Source organism: Mastomys coucha, chromosome X (genome assembly GCF_008632895.1).
Source record: "Mastomys coucha isolate ucsf_1 chromosome X, UCSF_Mcou_1, whole genome shotgun sequence".
NCBI classification, from domain to species: domain Eukaryota; kingdom Metazoa; phylum Chordata; class Mammalia; order Rodentia; family Muridae; genus Mastomys; species Mastomys coucha.
In genome coordinates this window covers 72,634,615-72,642,011 of record NC_045030.1, presented here as the reverse complement: position 1 = coordinate 72,642,011, position 7,397 = coordinate 72,634,615, and the positions used below count along the sequence as shown (strand labels likewise).

Sequence of the window (7,397 nt, the reverse complement as noted above, 5' to 3'; positions counted from 1 at the left end):
ATAGAAAAGAGAATCTCAGGGGCAGAAGACACCATAGAAAACATTGATACAACAGTCAAAGAAAATGCTATGGTGGAAGTAGCAAGATATTCCATGACAAAACCAAATTTACACAATCTCTCCACAAATCCAGCCCGACAAAGGGTAATTCATGGAAAACACCAACATAAGGAGCAAAACTACACCCTAGAAGAAGCAAGAAGGTAATCTTTCAACAAATTTACACAAACCTAATTCCACCTCTTATAACAAAAACAACAGGAAGTAAAAATTACTTTTTCTTAATATCTTAATATTAAAATTAATATTACCAACATATCCTAATTTATTGAAATCCAAAAATATGAGGAATTAGAAATTTGTTGATTGTCATACAATGCTCTCTCTAATTTGGTGATTGGAGAAATAGGTCCAACATTGTACAATCTATATATACTTTCAGCTTGTTTGTTCATGACAGTGTCTTGCTGTGTACAACATAAGGGTCTTGAAATCTTGCTTCTCCTATCTCAGCCTCTCTATTAGTAGTATGGTTTATTTCATGTTTTTACACTATACTATGGTTTTCAGAACAGCTTACATATTTCTAAAAGTATTTATATACCCAAAAGAATTGTAGACAATTAACTAGGGAGGGGCCTTGTAAGAGAACAACAAAGAGTAAGATGAATGCTTTGCTTGACGTTTGTAACTCTTGTATCAACTTACCACAGTAAGAGCCAAGATTTTAAGCTCTACTAAATACAAAACAAACAAACAAACAAACACAAAGACTTTATATATTTATGTTCATTTAAGAAAATATTAGTAGTGATATATTATTTTGAAATATACAGTTAATATGTTTGGAGCTATTTAAAATTTGTATGGAGAAAAATGTACACATTTTCAGTATTATAGACAAGCATCTATATAAGACTGTTAAATTGTTTTATATCAAACAACTTCTATAATACTTATTTTTATTGTTATAATATTTTATAATTTTTAAGAAATATGACAAAAAAGATATTGTAGGTATTGAAGGGGGTCTCAGGGAAAAGTTGGGGTATAAAAGGAAAACAAGAATGTGATTTAACTCTATTTACTTAAAACATGTTTTTAAATGTTAACAAATTCAGATAAATTGAAATCATGTAACTTTTCTCATCATAATGCAATAAAACTTAATACAAAGAAAAAAGAATACACATACACACACATAAACACACACACTCACAGAAAGAAAGAGGGAGAGATAGACAACTGGAAAACCCACATTGGATCATGTTTATTTAACAAAAACAAATTGGCTTGTCTATGGTGGTACACACCTTTAATCCCAGCACTTGGGAGGCAGAGGCAGGCAGATCTCTGTGAGTTCAAGGTCAGCCTGGTCTACAGAGTGAGTTCCAGGACAGCCAGGGCTACACAGAGAAACACTGTCTTGGAAAAAAAAATGAACTGGTATGGGTGTATACTTATGTAGTAACCCCATACATTGTAGGACTGAATTTGAAAGAATGAAATTAGGTGCCAGCCTGGGCTACAGAGTAAGTTTCTGTATGATAAGAAAAAAGTAATTATTTAACAAGAAGAGGACTGGACAAGAGAAATGTTGGAGTGATTGCTTTTGCTGTTAAAGTACTAAATTAACTATTAAAGTGACAAAATGATTTACACTACTCTATATTTTCATACTCCAGAGAAGATAGAGTATAGCAAACAAGATAGCAACAGAGTTGGGATGATTTTTTTACCAATGTTTAATATTCGATATGGAGAGAAAACCAAAGTATCATCCAAATTAAGCACTTACTCCAGGCATTATGTGGGACTTTTATTTCTAGAACCATAATCTCAAAAACAGCATTCATAAAAACAGTGTGCAGATGGGTGAATGTATAAAAAGTAATTAGTTGATACCTAGAACCATTGGCTAGGAGAAATTTAGCATATCAATCCAATAATGCTTGTGTTATAATCATTGCACCATACCTGTGTGGAATATTGGGCATAGAGACTACTGCGATTACAGTATAGTATAATCAATAGCTCTTATTGTGCCAAACATATTTCTAACTGGTTTGAACTTTTTCTGCTCATATAAGCCTAGTCATCATTTTTTTATGGCTAGTCATTAAGTGGGATCTCATTAATAAACCAAATTGGTCCTTTATGCCTGAATTGGAAATGAGGTGTTCATAATTGGATTGTTGCACATTCTGCAATATCACATATTTCAAGACAATAATCAAAACCAATATAACACTGTTCTCCTTTGTTCCCCTCAATCCTATATTCAAAATCAGGCCTTTTTTTATTCCCTAACGTAGAGACAAATCACATATATTCCAGACTGATGAACATCTCTGGCATGGAGCCATACTGGATCTTCTAACTCTGGCTACACTTTTGGGTTAAGGAGCATTCTTTCAGTCTTACTGCTTTTCTTTTCCATTTCTACTCTTCTAGAACCATCACTAGTTTCTTCCTGCAAATATTACTTTCAGTCCACCAAACCAATCATATGTTTAACTGCTCTCAAAGTTCCCATGTCAGAGTCTTAACTAGGAACTTCCTACTCAGCTGTAAAATTCCAAATGAATCATACTGTACTGATTGGTTTTGATTGTCAATTTGACACAAACTAAGGAACATGAGAAAAGAGAACGTCAACTGAAAAAAATTGCATAGATCAGGTTAACCTGTGGAAATACCTTTGTAGCATTTTTTTTCCATAAAGATGTTTTTATTAATTTTTCATGCAATATATTTTGATCATGTTTTGCTCCTCCCCCAACTTCCCACTTCTCTCTCTCTCTGTCTCTCTCTCTCTCTGTCTGTCTCTCTGTCTGTCTCTCTCTGTATATATATGTATATATGTATATATATATATATGTCTCATATATATACATGTCTCATTGTCTCCTTCTTTCTCTTTCTCCAAAAATGCAACTCCCTCCAAAACACACAATAAGACAAAAAATTCCAATAATTATTAAACAACAACAACCACATATTGAGTTTGTTTCATGTTGGCCAATTATACCTAGGCATGAATCCTTCTCTGGAGTTTGGTTGATATACCAAATAAAGGTTATTGGGTTTTCTCCACAATCTGAAAACCCTATTGCTAAGGATAACATGTACTTATGTCAACAAATACAGAGAAATCAATCTGGTGCTCAACTAGAAGCTTCATCCCTTCTGACTAGCATTCATTGTACTGGAAGCTATTATGCTTGCTACTGGAAGAAAAGATAATTATCAATAACACCCAGTTTAAAAAAAATCTTGTAACCTACATCAGCAATCTGCCTGCAAGATATACTGGTATAATAGTGGCACAAATTTTATAGGAGTAACCAACAACTTTCTAATTGGATTTACAGCCCACTCCATGAGATAGAATCCACACCTGATGCTGCTAAAGTGGCCAAGAGACTATATAGGTCATGATAGGTCATGGGTCTACCTAGAGGAAATCTTACTCCTACTATTCTGCTAAAGAAACAGTAATTAAATGATTCTAAATGACATATTGCTATATCCATAGATTAGTGCATAGCTCAACCCTCATCAGGGAAGTTTCCATTTGCCATAGATAAGAATTAACATAGAGACCCACAATTGTGTCTTGATTGTCAATTGATAAAAAAAGCATTTCATTAGTTTTCAATTGATAAAGAAGGGTTCAGTTCTCTTTCAGTGACAAAGAAGCCAAAACTATACAACAGAAAAAAAGAAAGCATCTTCTATAAATGGTGTTTGTCTAACTGGATGTCTCTATGTAGAAGAATACAAATAGACCCATATTTATCACCCAGCAAAAATCTAAAGGTCAAGTGGATCAAAGATCTCAACATAAAACTGGACACACTAAATCTAATAGAATAGAAAGTGGTGAACTGACCTGAACATATTGGCACAGGAGACAAATTCCTGAACAGAATACCAATAACTCAAGCACCAAGATCAACAATTAATAAATGTAACCTCATAAAACTGAAAAGTTTTTGAAAGGCTAAGGACACCAACAATAGGACAAAATTGCAGCCGATAGAATGGGAAGAGATCTTCATCAACCCTATGTCTGACAGAGGGTTAATATGCAAAATTATATAAAGAACTCAAGAAATTAGACACCAACAACCAGAATGATACAACTAAAAATGGGGTTCAGAGATAAACAGAGAATTCCCAACAGAGGAATCTCAAATGGCCAAGAAGCACTTAAAGAAATGTTCAACATCCTTAGTCATGAGGGAAAACAACACTAAGATTCCACCTTAACCCCATCAGAATGGCTAAGATTAAAAACTTAACTGATGCCACATACTGGGTAGGATGTGGAGCAAGGGGAACACTCCTCCGTTGCTGGTGGAAGTGCAAACTTGTACAACTACTTTGGATATCAATTTCAGGGTTTTTCAGAAAACTGGGAATAGTTCTACCTCAGGACCCAACTCACAGACAAATGGATAGAACTAGAAAATATCATCCTGAGTGAGGTATCCCAGACCCAAAAGAATATGCATGGTATACACTCTCTAATAAGTGGACATTAAGCATAAAGTACAGAACAACCATGCTACAACCCACAGACCCAAAGAAGCCAAGTAATAAGGAGGGCCCAAGGGAGGATTAGTGAATCTCCCTCAGAAGAGGAAATAAAATAGTCATCAGAGGTGTGGATGGAGAAAGGGAACTGGGTAGGAGAGAAGGTAAGGAGGTGGGCAGAGATGGGATCAGGTGTGGGGAGAGGGGTGTAGGAGAGGGCTGACAGTGAGAATGGCAATTGATGAGGGGCATCACTGGGAGTAGCTGGAGATCTGGGATGGGGGAGGTTCCGAGAGTCTATGGGGGAGGTGATCCTAGCTGAGAATCCTACTAGCAGGAGATATGGAGACTGAAATGGCCACCCCCCCCATAGCCAGGCAGGACTTGCAATGGAGGGAGGGGAAATCAACCCACCCATATAACTTTCAATTGGGATATGTTGGTAAAATTAATTTTCATATTAAGATATTAAGAAAAAGTAATTGTTACTTCCTGTTGTTCTTGTTGTAAGAGGTGGAATTAGGTTTGTGTGGATTTGTTGAAACAAACAAACAAAGAAGCAAAGCTTACTAGACATGAATCAGAGGGCAGGCAAGAAAGTAGTTTTCTTCCATGGTTTCTGCCTCTGCTCCTGCTTGAGTTGATGTTCTTCAATAGTGGATCTGTACCTGGAAGTATAAGATGAAATCAACTCTTTTATTTCCCTCACCTTGCTTTTGGTCATGGCGTTTATCTCAGCAACAGGAAGAAAAGTAAATAGAAAACATAATGTTCCACATGGTGTTTCTAAAATGTAACAATTTAAGAAAAAGAGGCCATACATTTGAAAGAGAACAAGCAGATAGATACATGAGAGGGTTTGGAGAAAAGAAAGACAAATAGTAAATGATGTGATTATAATATAACTGAAAAATATCAAAATAATTATTTGAAATTGCCAATGCAAGTCTCATTCAGCATTATATGAAATAAAATATGAGAGGCAAGGCACAACAAAACTTAACCAAACAACAGTGATCTTAGATCTCATTTTTTTCAAGAGAGGAAAACTCCATTTTTCAAAGCACTAAAAGCTTAGTGTAGCAATAAGCCTTGAGGAAATTTTCCAAATATGAAACAAAATTACAATATGTGATTCTCAGCCCTCCACAGGTTCTAAGTTAGAGAAGGGACTGGAGGGGATTGTGTTTCTCTCAGAATGCAGCCAACTCTTCATAACTAATGTGTCCATGATACTCACTGGTAAACTGAAGCAGATAAAAAGGAAACTAAAGAAACCTTCAGCCATCAACAAAAAAGTGGGAAACTATATGGAAAGATGGTCTATTAGCCAATTAAAAGGACCAACACATACACAGCATTTATGCTACAGTACTCTTAGACCCCCAGGCACTGAATATGGGGAGCTTATGAATATAGAATTCATAAAGGATATAAAATAAAGTATGTATGCATAATCTATATATAGTACAAAGCAGGTTCCTACATAGGCTTAAACAACAACAACAACAACAAACCCTCTCTACTTTAAAAACTAAAACATCCAATAACATGTAGCTTTGGGTACCTTCTTTACCCCAAAGCCTAGAATCAAGAAAGAAAAACCATGATGTCTCCAATTTTCTTTGGGAAGCAGTGGGATTGAGGGGAACTACAGTGTGGGAGGAGGAACAAGCAGCTAAAAACAGCCAACAGAGATTTGTGTTTACCAAAGGCCTTGAAGCCATCTAGCTGACAGCTCACAGAAGCAGTGAAAATTCAAGTGGTTTTCCAGAGGGGCAAGGGCAAAGACATGAGAAACGGATGTGATGTCACACTGTGACTTAGAGCACTCACTGCTCTTCCAAAGGTTCTGAGTTCGGATCCCAGCAACCACATGGTGGCTCACAACCACCCACAATGAGATCGGACGCCCTCTTCTGGTGTGTCTGAAGACAGCTGCAGAAAATTACGCCAGAGCGAGCCAGAGCATATCGGCTAATATTACATCTGGCTAATGTAACCTGAGCGAGCGGGGCGGAGCGAGCCTGAGCAGAGGTCCTGAGATCAACAGCAGCCACACACATGATCGAACACAGTCATCTGTACAGCTACAGTGTACTCATACACATAAAAATGAAATAAAATAATTCTTAAAAAAAAATAAAGAGGGACTTTGCACATTGAATGCTATGAAAACAAGAGAAGGGAATTATCTTCAAACGTATAACAATTGAAATTCCTCTTTTGTGAGAACGCTATCTTTTGATAAAGGTGGAAGATATTTGCAAAATAATCAATGACCTTCCTCAAAAGCTTATTTTTAGAAAATGGTAGTAATCCTTTTATTGACTTATCCTCAGCTATGTACAGATGACAAATGACTGCTCTAAATTCCTCCCATTGACAATTTGCCCTGGAGAATCTCTTTCACACTGGACTACAAAGCAAAAGGGAAAAATGTCAAAAAGCTAAAATCAGCCAGATTTTGTTAATAAATCTGAAGAGTCAGCTGTTTGGTAGCTCAGAGCATTTTATTTCATCGGAGACCAGCAAGTCCCCTTGTGTTCTCTTTGGTTGATTCTTCCAGGCAAGCATAGGCAGGAACTTGGATTCAATCTCAAGTGAAAAGTAAGATACTGTTGAGATCAAGCTGTGCCCTGACCTAAGTTATGCCATATCATGCAAAATAGTTACTTCATAGACTATGCCTTCCTCTGAGAGACTCCATTTTCTAGGTAGTTTTTTATGTCATCTTAAGAAGCAGGATGAGTTCTGCTCTTGCTTCTCTCTTACATTTTGCCCCCTTGCTGCCCTTTGCTTCCCCCCCCCTCCAAAGGGTCATGGCCAGCCCCCACTTTTCTATTCTCTCATTC

The 7,397-nt window shown here is 36.5% G+C and overlaps 1 long non-coding RNA gene across 1 annotated transcript in view; it reads right to left on the bottom strand.

Moving 5' to 3' along the window:
- The window catches only part of LOC116085711, a 34,991-nt gene extending 28,652 nt beyond the window's left edge, over nt 1-6,339 (bottom strand). The window contains exons 1-2 of the long non-coding RNA XR_004116692.1: nt 6,252-6,339; nt 5,113-5,210 (exon numbers count right to left, since the gene is read on the bottom strand). This is a non-coding gene — a long non-coding RNA (uncharacterized LOC116085711). The remainder of the gene's footprint in view (nt 1-5,112; nt 5,211-6,251) is intronic.
- Nucleotides 6,340-7,397: the final 1,058 nt, after the last annotated feature.